The sequence below is a fragment of the Oncorhynchus mykiss genome, chromosome 15 (assembly GCF_057628025.1).
Source record: "Oncorhynchus mykiss isolate SJ-2025 chromosome 15, ASM5762802v1, whole genome shotgun sequence".
NCBI classification, from domain to species: Eukaryota; Metazoa; Chordata; class Actinopteri; order Salmoniformes; family Salmonidae; genus Oncorhynchus; species Oncorhynchus mykiss.
In genome coordinates this window covers 44,238,959-44,251,820 of record NC_143036.1, presented here as the reverse complement: position 1 = coordinate 44,251,820, position 12,862 = coordinate 44,238,959, and the positions used below count along the sequence as shown (strand labels likewise).

At 42.7% G+C, this 12,862-nt stretch overlaps 9 non-coding genes across 9 annotated transcripts; all 9 read right to left on the bottom strand.

The window, feature by feature from the left end:
* Positions 1-378: 378 nt before the first annotated feature.
* Positions 379-450, bottom strand: trnap-ugg (transfer RNA proline (anticodon UGG)). Its single transcript has one exon. It is a non-coding gene; the product is annotated as a tRNA-Pro (tRNA).
* Positions 451-1,313: 863 nt separating this feature from the next.
* Positions 1,314-1,385, bottom strand: trnap-ugg (transfer RNA proline (anticodon UGG)). The gene has a single exon. It is a non-coding gene; the product is annotated as a tRNA-Pro (tRNA).
* Positions 1,386-2,248: 863 nt separating this feature from the next.
* Positions 2,249-2,320, bottom strand: trnap-ugg (transfer RNA proline (anticodon UGG)). The gene has a single exon. It is a non-coding gene; the product is annotated as a tRNA-Pro (tRNA).
* A 1,798-nt stretch (positions 2,321-4,118) lies between these two features.
* trnap-ugg (transfer RNA proline (anticodon UGG)) lies at positions 4,119-4,190 on the bottom strand. The gene has a single exon. It is a non-coding gene; the product is annotated as a tRNA-Pro (tRNA).
* An 863-nt stretch (positions 4,191-5,053) lies between these two features.
* Positions 5,054-5,125, bottom strand: trnap-ugg (transfer RNA proline (anticodon UGG)). Its single transcript has one exon. It is a non-coding gene; the product is annotated as a tRNA-Pro (tRNA).
* Positions 5,126-5,988: 863 nt separating this feature from the next.
* Positions 5,989-6,060, bottom strand: trnap-ugg (transfer RNA proline (anticodon UGG)). The gene has a single exon. It is a non-coding gene; the product is annotated as a tRNA-Pro (tRNA).
* An 863-nt stretch (positions 6,061-6,923) lies between these two features.
* On the bottom strand, positions 6,924-6,995 carry trnap-ugg (transfer RNA proline (anticodon UGG)). The gene has a single exon. It is a non-coding gene; the product is annotated as a tRNA-Pro (tRNA).
* A 4,369-nt stretch (positions 6,996-11,364) lies between these two features.
* trnap-ugg (transfer RNA proline (anticodon UGG)) lies at positions 11,365-11,436 on the bottom strand. Its single transcript has one exon. It is a non-coding gene; the product is annotated as a tRNA-Pro (tRNA).
* An 863-nt stretch (positions 11,437-12,299) lies between these two features.
* On the bottom strand, positions 12,300-12,371 carry trnap-ugg (transfer RNA proline (anticodon UGG)). The gene has a single exon. It is a non-coding gene; the product is annotated as a tRNA-Pro (tRNA).
* Positions 12,372-12,862: the final 491 nt, after the last annotated feature.

The following is a 12,862-nucleotide window of genomic DNA, read 5'->3' as shown; positions in this document are numbered from 1 at the left end:
ATCCCTAAAATCTGTCTTCTCATACAAATGTCTATAGCTTCAGAACGGTTTGACCTACAAAATAGTTTGCCCATTCTTTGGAAAGAGGAGACTCTCACAAACACAATGCTGTTCTCAGTTTTGCTCTACGACCCCCACAAGTGACAAGGGACTCGTCTGAAGGTAACCTATGTCCCGGTAAAAGGACAGGTTTTTTAACCAAGGAAGAAATTAATACATGTTGTGCGATGCTGAACCCACTAGTGCAGAGCACAATGGATTAGCAGTCCATTACCTTAATCACTTGTCCACCTGGTCCTGCGCTCCAGTGGTAGCAGTCGCCCCTCCAACCAGTTGCCCAAGATCCGCCTGTCTCACATTGTTAAAGGCTCTTCAAAAGGGCTCGTCCGGGATTTGAACCCGGGACCTCTCGCACCCAAAGCGAGAATCATACCCCTAGACCAACGAGCCATTTATTTCAAGACCTTGTTTTGCAGTCGCCAGCAATGACGGTGAGAATATGCATTGACAGGTCGATGTTGCCAGGCCACAGTGGATCACGTGAGTGTTGGTGGTATACTTGTGAGCATAGCTATCTTCCAAGCAGTTGACCAGGTTTCAGTTCAAATACTCTGTAATTCATCTCCTGAGTCTTTCAGATTCAATCTTCATTAGCTGTAACAGCAAGAAACAAATGAAGAAAGAGCTAAATGTAGATTTTAACAATTAAAAAGTAGACATCAAAATCAATTGGATCTCATTTCATTTGATCCGATTGACGCACCGGTATGTGAATAAAAAAACAAAAAAACATTGGAATCTCTCAGTTTTAAATTAGAAATGTCACACATTTTGCACTGGATGCTTCTCAGTCCTACCATAACTGCTGATGTTACACCTCTGCATTTTTGGTGAAATGTGGCAGAGCGAGAGCAATGTTTGTCAAAACATGACACATCCCTAAAATCTGTCTTCTCATACAAATGTCTATAGCTTCAGAACGGTTTGACCTACAAAATAGTTTGCCCATTCTTTGGAAAGGGGAGACTCTCACAAACACAATGCTGTTCTCAGTTTTGCTCTACGACCCCCACAAGTGTCAAGGGACTCGTCTGAAGGTAACCTATGTCCCGGTAAAAGGACAGGTTTTTTAACCAAGGAAGAAATTAATACATGTTGTGCGATGCTGAACCCACTAGTGCAGAGCACAATGGATTAGCAGTCCATTACCTTAATCACTTGTCCACCTGGTCCTGCGCTCCAGTGGTAGCAGTCGCCCCTCCAACCAGTTGCCCAAGATCCGCCTGTCTCACATTGTTAAAGGCTCTTCAAAAGGGCTCGTCCGGGATTTGAACCCGGGACCTCTCGCACCCAAAGCGAGAATCATACCCCTAGACCAACGAGCCATTTATTTCAAGACCTTGTTTTGCAGTCGCCAGCAATGACGGTGAGAATATGCATTGACAGGTCGATGTTGCCAGGCCACAGTGGATCACGTGAGTGTTGGTGGTATACTTGTGAGCATAGCTATCTTCCAAGCAGTTGACCAGGTTTCAGTTCAAATACTCTGTAATTCATCTCCTGAGTCTTTCAGATTCAATCTTCATTAGCTGTAACAGCAAGAAACAAATGAAGAAAGAGCTAAATGTAGATTTTAACAATTAAAAAGTAGACATCAAAATCAATTGGATCTCATTTCATTTGATCCGATTGACGCACCGGTATGTGAATAAAAAAACAAAAAAACATTGGAATCTCTCAGTTTTAAATTAGAAATGTCACACATTTTGCACTGGATGCTTCTCAGTCCTACCATAACTGCTGATGTTACACCTCTGCATTTTTGGTGAAATGTGGCAGAGCGAGAGCAATGTTTGTCAAAACATGACACATCCCTAAAATCTGTCTTCTCATACAAATGTCTATAGCTTCAGAACGGTTTGACCTACAAAATAGTTTGCCCATTCTTTGGAAAGAGGAGACTCTCACAAACACAATGCTGTTCTCAGTTTTGCTCTACGACCCCCACAAGTGTCAAGGGACTCGTCTGAAGGTAACCTATGTCCCGGTAAAAGGACAGGTTTTTTAACCAAGGAAGAAATTAATACATGTTGTGCGATGCTGAACCCACTAGTGCAGAGCACAATGGATTAGCAGTCCATTACCTTAATCACTTGTCCACCTGGTCCTGCGCTCCAGTGGTAGCAGTCGCCCCTCCAACCAGTTGCCCAAGATCCGCCTGTCTCACATTGTTAAAAGCTCTTCAAAAGGGCTCGTCCGGGATTTGAACCCGGGACCTCTCGCACCCAAAGCGAGAATCATACCCCTAGACCAACGAGCCATTTATTTCAAGACCTTGTTTTGCAGTCGCCAGCAATGACGGTGAGAATATGCATTGACAGGTCGATGTTGCCAGGCCACAGTGGATCACGTGAGTGTTGGTGGTATACTTGTGAGCATAGCTATCTTCCAAGCAGTTGACCAGGTTTCAGTTCAAATACTCTGTAATTCATCTCCTGAGTCTTTCAGATTCAATCTTCATTAGCTGTAACAGCAAGAAACAAATGAAGAAAGAGCTAAATGTAGATTTTAACAATTAAAAAGTAGACATCAAAATCAATTGGATCTCATTTCATTTGATCCGATTGACGCACCGGTATGTGAATAAAAAAACAAAAAAACATTGGAATCTCTCAGTTTTAAATTAGAAATGTCACACATTTTGCACTGGATGCTTCTCAGTCCTACCATAACTGCTGATGTTACACCTCTGCATTTTTGGTGAAATGTGGCAGAGCGAGAGCAATGTTTGTCAAAACATGACACATCCCTAAAATCTGTCTTCTCATACAAATGTCTATAGCTTCAGAACGGTTTGACCTACAAAATAGTTTGCCCATTCTTTGGAAAGGGGAGACTCTCACAAACACAATGCTGTTCTCAGTTTTGCTCTACGACCCCCACAAGTGTCAAGGGACTCGTCTGAAGGTAACCTATGTCCCGGTAAAAGGACAGGTTTTTTAACCAAGGAAGAAATTAATACATGTTGTGCGATGCTGAACCCACTAGTGCAGAGCACAATGGATTAGCAGTCCATTGCCTTAATCACTTGTCCACCTGGTCCTGCGCTCCAGTGGTAGCAGTCGCCCCTCCAACCAGTTGCCCAAGATCCGCCTGTCTCACATTGTTAAAGGCTCTTCAAAAGGGCTCGTCCGGGATTTGAACCCGGGACCTCTCGCACCCAAAGCAAGAATCATAGCCCTAGACCAACGAGCCATTTATTTCAAGACATTGTTTTGCAGTCGCCAGCAATGACGGTGAGAATATGCATTGACAGGTCGATGTTGCCAGGCCACAGTGGATCACGTGAGTGTTGGTGGTATACTTGTGAGCATAGCTATCTTCCAAGCAGTTGACCAGGTTTCAGTTCAAATACTCTGTAATTCATCTCCTGAGTCTTTCAGATTCAATCTTCATTAGCTGTAACAGCAAGAAACAAATGAAGAAAGAGCTAAATGTAGATTTTAACAATTAAAAAGTAGACATCAAAATCAATTGGATCTCATTTCATTTGATCCGATTGACGCACCGGTATGTGAATAAAAAAACAAAAAAACATTGGAATCTCTCAGTTTTAAATTAGAAATGTCACACATTTTGCACTGGATGCTTCTCAGTCCTACCATAACTGCTGATGTTACACCTCTGCATTTTTGGTGAAATGTGGCAGAGCGAGAGCAATGTTTGTCAAAACATGACACATCCCTAAAATCTGTCTTCTCATACAAATGTCTATAGCTTCAGAACGGTTTGACCTACAAAATAGTTTGCCCATTCTTTGGAAAGGGGAGACTCTCACAAACACAATGCTGTTCTCAGTTTTGCTCTACGACCCCCACAAGTGTCAAGGGACTCGTCTGAAGGTAACCTATGTCCCGGTAAAAGGACAGGTTTTTTAACCAAGGAAGAAATTAATACATGTTGTGCGATGCTGAACCCACTAGTGCAGAGCACAATGGATTAGCAGTCCATTACCTTAATCACTTGTCCACCTGGTCCTGCGCTCCAGTGGTAGCAGTCGCCCCTCCAACCAGTTGCCCAAGATCCGCCTGTCTCACATTGTTAAAGGCTCTTCAAAAGGGCTCGTCCGGGATTTGAACCCGGGACCTCTCGCACCCAAAGCGAGAATCATACCCCTAGACCAACGAGCCATTTATTTCAAGACCTTGTTTTGCAGTCGCCAGCAATGACGGTGAGAATATGCATTGACAGGTCGATGTTGCCAGGCCACAGTGGATCACGTGAGTGTTGGTGGTATACTTGTGAGCATAGCTATCTTCCAAGCAGTTGACCAGGTTTCAGTTCAAATACTCTGTAATTCATCTCCTGAGTCTTTCAGATTCAATCTTCATTAGCTGTAACAGCAAGAAACAAATGAAGAAAGAGCTAAATGTAGATTTTAACAATTAAAAAGTAGACATCAAAATCAATTGGATCTCATTTCATTTGATCCGATTGACGCACCGGTATGTGAATAAAAAAACAAAAAAACATTGGAATCTCTCAGTTTTAAATTAGAAATGTCACACATTTTGCACTGGATGCTTCTCAGTCCTACCATAACTGCTGATGTTACACCTCTGCATTTTTGGTGAAATGTGGCAGAGCGAGAGCAATGTTTGTCAAAACATGACACATCCCTAAAATCTGTCTTCTCATACAAATGTCTATAGCTTCAGAACGGTTTGACCTACAAAATAGTTTGCCCATTCTTTGGAAAGAGGAGACTCTCACAAACACAATGCTGTTCTCAGTTTTGCTCTACGACCCCCACAAGTGTCAAGGGACTCGTCTGAAGGTAACCTATGTCCCGGTAAAAGGACAGGTTTTTTAACCAAGGAAGAAATTAATACATGTTGTGCGATGCTGAACCCACTAGTGCAGAGCACAATGGATTAGCAGTCCATTACCTTAATCACTTGTCCACCTGGTCCTGCGCTCCAGTGGTAGCAGTCGCCCCTCCAACCAGTTGCCCAAGATCCGCCTGTCTCACATTGTTAAAAGCTCTTCAAAAGGGCTCGTCCGGGATTTGAACCCGGGACCTCTCGCACCCAAAGCGAGAATCATACCCCTAGACCAACGAGCCATTTATTTCAAGACCTTGTTTTGCAGTCGCCAGCAATGACGGTGAGAATATGCATTGACAGGTCGATGTTGCCAGGCCACAGTGGATCACGTGAGTGTTGGTGGTATACTTGTGAGCATAGCTATCTTCCAAGCAGTTGACCAGGTTTCAGTTCAAATACTCTGTAATTCATCTCCTGAGTCTTTCAGATTCAATCTTCATTAGCTGTAACAGCAAGAAACAAATGAAGAAAGAGCTAAATGTAGATTTTAACAATTAAAAAGTAGACATCAAAATCAATTGGATCTCATTTCATTTGATCCGATTGACGCACCGGTATGTGAATAAAAAAACAAAAAAACATTGGAATCTCTCAGTTTTAAATTAGAAATGTCACACATTTTGCACTGGATGCTTCTCAGTCCTACCATAACTGCTGATGTTACACCTCTGCATTTTTGGTGAAATGTGGCAGAGCGAGAGCAATGTTTGTCAAAACATGACACATCCCTAAAATCTGTCTTCTCATACAAATGTCTATAGCTTCAGAACGGTTTGACCTACAAAATAGTTTGCCCATTCTTTGGAAAGGGGAGACTCTCACAAACACAATGCTGTTCTCAGTTTTGCTCTACGACCCCCACAAGTGTCAAGGGACTCGTCTGAAGGTAACCTATGTCCCGGTAAAAGGACAGGTTTTTTAACCAAGGAAGAAATTAATACATGTTGTGCGATGCTGAACCCACTAGTGCAGAGCACAATGGATTAGCAGTCCATTACCTTAATCACTTGTCCACCTGGTCCTGCGCTCCAGTGGTAGCAGTCGCCCCTCCAACCAGTTGCCCAAGATCCGCCTGTCTCACATTGTTAAAGGCTCTTCAAAAGGGCTCGTCCGGGATTTGAACCCGGGACCTCTCGCACCCAAAGCGAGAATCATACCCCTAGACCAACGAGCCATTTATTTCAAGACATTGTTTTGCAGTCGCCAGCAATGACGGTGAGAATATGCATTGACAGGTCGATGTTGCCAGGCCACAGTGGATCACGTGAGTGTTGGTGGTATACTTGTGAGCATAGCTATCTTCCAAGCAGTTGACCAGGTTTCAGTTCAAATACTCTGTAATTCATCTCCTGAGTCTTTCAGATTCAATCTACATTAGCTGTAACAGCAAGAAACAAATGAAGAAAGAGCTAAATGTAGATTTTAACAATTAAAAAGTAGACATCAAAATCAATTGGATCTCATTTCATTTGATCCGATTGACGCACCGGTATGTGAATAAAAAAACCAAAAAACATTGGAATCTCTCAGTTTTAAATTAGAAATGTCACACATTTTGCACTGGATGCTTCTCAGTCCTACCATAACTGCTGATGTTACACCTCTGCATTTTTGGTGAAATGTGGCAGAGCGAGAGCAATGTTTGTCAAAACATGACACATCCCTAAAATCTGTATTCTCATACAAATGTCTATAGCTTCAGAACGGTTTGACCTACAAAATAGTTTGCCCATTCTTTGGAAAGGGGAGACTCTCACAAACACAATGCTGTTCTCAGTTTTGCTCTACGACCCCCACAAGTGTCAAGGGACTCGTCTGAAGGTAACCTATGTCCCGGTAAAAGGACAGGTTTTTTAACCAAGGAAGAAATTAATACATGTTGTGCGATGCTGAACCCACTAGTGCAGAGCACAATGGATTAGCAGTCCATTACCTTAATCACTTGTCCACCTGGTCCTGCGCTCCAGTGGTAGCAGTCGCCCCTCCAACCAGTTGCCCAAGATCCGCCTGTCTCACATTGTTAAAGGCTCTTCAAAAGGGCTCGTCCGGGATTTGAACCCGGGACCTCTCGCACCCAAAGCGAGAATCATACCCCTAGACCAACGAGCCATTTATTTCAAGACATTGTTTTGCAGTCGCCAGCAATGACGGTGAGAATATGCATTGACAGGTCGATGTTGCCAGGCCACAGTGGATCACGTGAGTGTTGGTGGTATACTTGTGAGCATAGCTATCTTCCAAGCAGTTGACCAGGTTTCAGTTCAAATACTCTGTAATTCATCTCCTGAGTCTTTCAGATTCAATCTTCATTAGCTGCAACAGCAAGAAACAAATGAAGAAAGAGCTAAATGTAGATTTTAACAATTAAAAAGTAGACATCAAAATCAATTGGATCTCATTTCATTTGATCCGATTGACGCACCGGTATGTGAATAAAAAAACAAAAAAACATTGGAATCTCTCAGTTTTAAATTAGAAATGTCACACATTTTGCACTGGATGCTTCTCAGTCCTACCATAACTGCTGATGTTACACCTCTGCATTTTTGGTGAAATGTGGCAGAGCGAGAGCAATGTTTGTCAAAACATGACACATCCCTAAAATCTGTATTCTCATACAAATGTCTATAGCTTCAGAACGGTTTGACCTACAAAATAGTTTGCCCATTCTTTGGAAAGGGGAGACTCTCACAAACACAATGCTGTTCTCAGTTTTGCTCTACGACCCCCACAAGTGTCAAGGGACTCGTCTGAAGGTAACCTATGTCCCGGTAAAAGGACAGGTTTTTTAACCAAGGAAGAAATTAATACATGTTGTGCGATGCTGAACCCACTAGTGCAGAGCACAATGGATTAGCAGTCCATTACCTTAATCACTTGTCCACCTGGTCCTGCGCTCCAGTGGTAGCAGTCGCCCCTCCAACCAGTTGCCCAAGATCCGCCTGTCTCACATTGTTAAAGGCTCTTCAAAAGGGCTCGTCCGGGATTTGAACCCGGGACCTCTCGCAGTGGATCACGTGAGTGTTGGTGGTATACTTGTGAGCATAGCTATCTTCCAAGCAGTTGACCAGGTTTCAGTTCAAATACTCTGTAATTCATCTCCTGAGTCTTTCAGATTCAATCTTCATTAGCTGTAACAGCAAGAAACAAATGAAGAAAGAGCTAAATGTAGATTTTAACAATTAAAAAGTAGACATCAAAATCAATTGGATCTCATTTCATTTGATCCGATTGACGCACCGGTATGTGAATAAAAAAACAAAAAAACATTGGAATCTCTCAGTTTTAAATTAGAAATGTCACACATTTTGCACTGGATGCTTCTCAGTCCTACCATAACTGCTGATGTTACACCTCTGCATTTTTGGTGAAATGTGGCAGAGCGAGAGCAATGTTTGTCAAAACATGACACATCCCTAAAATCTGTCTTCTCATACAAATGTCTATAGCTTCAGAACGGTTTGACCTACAAAATAGTTTGCCCATTCTTTGGAAAGGGGAGACTCTCACAAACACAATGCTGTTCTCAGTTTTGCTCTACGACCCCCACAAGTGTCAAGGGACTCGTCTGAAGGTAACCTATGTCCCGGTAAAAGGACAGGTTTTTTAACCAAGGAAGAAATTAATACATGTTGTGCGATGCTGAACCCACTAGTGCAGAGCACAATGGATTAGCAGTCCATTACCTTAATCACTTGTCCACCTGGTCCTGCGCTCCAGTGGTAGCAGTCGCCCCTCCAACCAGTTGCCCAAGATCCGCCTGTCTCACATTGTTAAAGGCTCTTCAAAAGGGCTCGTCCGGGATTTGAACCCGGGACCTCTCGCACCCAAAGTGAGAATCATACCCCTAGACCAACGAGCCATTTATTTCAAGACCTTGTTTTGCAGTCGCCAGCAATGACGGTGAGAATATGCATTGACAGGTCGATGTTGCCAGGCCACAGTGGATCACGTGAGTGTTGGTGGTATACTTGTGAGCATAGCTATCTTCCAAGCAGTTGACCAGGTTTCAGTTCAAATACTCTGTAATTCATCTCCTGAGTCCTTCAGATTCAATCTTCATTAGCTGCAACAGCAAGAAACAAATGAAGAAAGAGCTAAATGTAGATTTTAACAATTAAAAAGTAGACATCAAAATCAATTGGATCTCATTTCATTTGATCCGATTGACGCACCGGTATGTGAATAAAAAAACTAAAAAACATTGGAATCTCTCAGTTTTAAATTAGAAATGTCACACATTTTGCACTGGATGCTTCTCAGTCCTACCATAACTGCTGATGTTACACCTCTGCATTTTTGGTGAAATGTGGCAGAGCGAGAGCAATGTTTGTCAAAACATGACACATCCCTAAAATCTGTATTCTCATACAAATGTCTATAGCTTCAGAACGGTTTGACCTACAAAATAGTTTGCCCATTCTTTGGAAAGGGGAGACTCTCACAAACACAATGCTGTTCTCAGTTTTGCTCTACGACCCCCACAAGTGTCAAGGGACTCGTCTGAAGGTAACCTATGTCCCGGTAAAAGGACAGGTTTTTTAACCAAGGAAGAAATTAATACATGTTGTGCGATGCTGAACCCACTAGTGCAGAGCACAATGGATTAGCAGTCCATTACCTTAATCACTTGTCCACCTGGTCCTGCGCTCCAGTGGTAGCAGTCGCCCCTCCAACCAGTTGCCCAAGATCCGCCTGTCTCACATTGTTAAAGGCTCTTCAAAAGGGCTCGTCCGGGATTTGAACCCGGGACCTCTCGCAGTGGATCACGTGAGTGTTGGTGGTATACTTGTGAGCATAGCTATCTTCCAAGCAGTTGACCAGGTTTCAGTTCAAATACTCTGTAATTCATCTCCTGAGTCTTTCAGATTCAATCTTCATTAGCTGCAACAGCAAGAAACAAATGAAGAAAGAGCTAAATGTAGATTTTAACAATTAAAAAGTAGACATCAAAATCAATTGGATCTCATTTCATTTGATCCGATTGACGCACCGGTATGTGAATAAAAAAACAAAAAAACATTGGAATCTCTCAGTTTTAAATTAGAAATGTCACACATTTTGCACTGGATGCTTCTCAGTCCTACCATAACTGCTGATGTTACACCTCTGCATTTTTGGTGAAATGTGGCAGAGCGAGAGCAATGTTTGTCAAAACATGACACATCCCTAAAATCTGTATTCTCATACAAATGTCTATAGCTTCAGAACGGTTTGACCTACAAAATAGTTTGCCCATTCTTTGGAAAGGGGAGACTCTCACAAACACAATGCTGTTCTCAGTTTTGCTCTACGACCCCCACAAGTGTCAAGGGACTTGTCTGAAGGTAACCTATGTCCCGGTAAAAGGACAGGTTTTTTAACCAAGGAAGAAATTAATACATGTTGTGCGATGCTGAACCCACTAGTGCAGAGCACAATGGATTAGCAGTCCATTACCTTAATCACTTGTCCACCTGGTCCTGCGCTCCAGTGGTAGCAGTCGCCCCTCCAACCAGTTGCCCAAGATCCGCCTGTCTCACATTGTTAAAGGCTCTTCAAAAGGGCTCGTCCGGGATTTGAACCCGGGACCTCTCGCACCCAAAGCTAGAATCATACCCCTAGACCAACGAGCCATTTATTTCAAGACCTTGTTTTGCAGTCGCCAGCAATGACGGTGAGAATATGCATTGACAGGTCGATGTTGCCAGGCCACAGTGGATCACGTGAGTGTTGGTGGTATACTTGTGAGCATAGCTATCTTCCAAGCAGTTGACCAGGTTTCAGTTCAAATACTCTGTAATTCATCTCCTGAGTCTTTCAGATTCAATCTTCATTAGCTGTAACAGCAAGAAACAAATGAAGAAAGAGCTAAATGTAGATTTTAACAATTAAAAAGTAGACATCAAAATCAATTGGATCTCATTTCATTTGATCCGATTGACGCACCGGTATGTGAATAAAAAAACTAAAAAACATTGGAATCTCTCAGTTTTAAATTAGAAATGTCACACATTTTGCACTGGATGCTTCTCAGTCCTACCATAACTGCTGATGTTACACCTCTGCATTTTTGGTGAAATGTGGCAGAGCGAGAGCAATGTTTGTCAAAACATGACACATCCCTAAAATCTGTCTTCTCATACAAATGTCTATAGCTTCAGAACGGTTTGACCTACAAAATAGTTTGCCCATTCTTTGGAAAGGGGAGACTCTCACAAACACAATGCTGTTCTCAGTTTTGCTCTACGACCCCCACAAGTGTCAAGGGACTCGTCTGAAGGTAACCTATGTCCCGGTAAAAGGACAGGTTTTTTAACCAAGGAAGAAATTAATACATGTTGTGCGATGCTGAACCCACTAGTGCAGAGCACAATGGATTAGCAGTCCATTACCTTAATCACTTGTCCACCTGGTCCTGCGCTCCAGTGGTAGCAGTCGCCCCTCCAACCAGTTGCCCAAGATCCGCCTGTCTCACATTGTTAAAGGCTCTTCAAAAGGGCTCGTCCGGGATTTGAACCCGGGACCTCTCGCACCCAAAGCGAGAATCATACCCCTAGACCAACGAGCCATTTATTTCAAGACATTGTTTTGCAGTCGCCAGCAATGACGGTGAGAATATGCATTGACAGGTCGATGTTGCCAGGCCACAGTGGATCACGTGAGTGTTGGTGGTATACTTGTGAGCATAGCTATCTTCCAAGCAGTTGACCAGGTTTCAGTTCAAATACTCTGTAATTCATCTCCTGAGTCTTTCAGATTCAATCTTCATTAGCTGCAACAGCAAGAAACAAATGAAGAAAGAGCTAAATGTAGATTTTAACAATTAAAAAGTAGACATCAAAATCAATTGGATCTCATTTCATTTGATCCGATTGACGCACCGGTATGTGAATAAAAAAACAAAAAAACATTGGAATCTCTCAGTTTTAAATTAGAAATGTCACACATTTTGCACTGGATGCTTCTCAGTCCTACCATAACTGCTGATGTTACACCTCTGCATTTTTGGTGAAATGTGGCAGAGCGAGAGCAATGTTTGTCAAAACATGACACATCCCTAAAATCTGTATTCTCATACAAATGTCTATAGCTTCAGAACGGTTTGACCTACAAAATAGTTTGCCCATTCTTTGGAAAGGGGAGACTCTCACAAACACAATGCTGTTCTCAGTTTTGCTCTACGACCCCCACAAGTGTCAAGGGACTCGTCTGAAGGTAACCTATGTCCCGGTAAAAGGACAGGTTTTTTAACCAAGGAAGAAATTAATACATGTTGTGCGATGCTGAACCCACTAGTGCAGAGCACAATGGATTAGCAGTCCATTACCTTAATCACTTGTCCACCTGGTCCTGCGCTCCAGTGGTAGCAGTCGCCCCTCCAACCAGTTGCCCAAGATCCGCCTGTCTCACATTGTTAAAGGCTCTTCAAAAGGGCTCGTCCGGGATTTGAACCCGGGACCTCTCGCACCCAAAGCGAGAATCATACCCCTAGACCAACGAGCCATTTATTTCAAGACATTGTTTTGCAGTCGCCAGCAATGACGGTGAGAATATGCATTGACAGGTCGATGTTGCCAGGCCACAGTGGATCACGTGAGTGTTGGTGGTATACTTGTGAGCATAGCTATCTTCCAAGCAGTTGACCAGGTTTCAGTTCAAATACTCTGTAATTCATCTCCTGAGTCCTTCAGATTCAATCTTCATTAGCTGTAACAGCAAGAAACAAATGAAGAAAGAGCTAAATGTAGATTTTAACAATTAAAAAGTAGACATCAAAATCAATTGGATCTCATTTCATTTGATCCGATTGACGCACCGGTATGTGAATAAAAAAACAAAAAAACATTGGAATCTCTCAGTTTTAAATTAGAAATGTCACACATTTTGCACTGGATGCTTCTCAGTCCTACCATAACTGCTGATGTTACACCTCTGCATTTTTGGTGAAATGTGGCAGAGCGAGAGCAATGTTTGTCAAAACATGACACATCCCT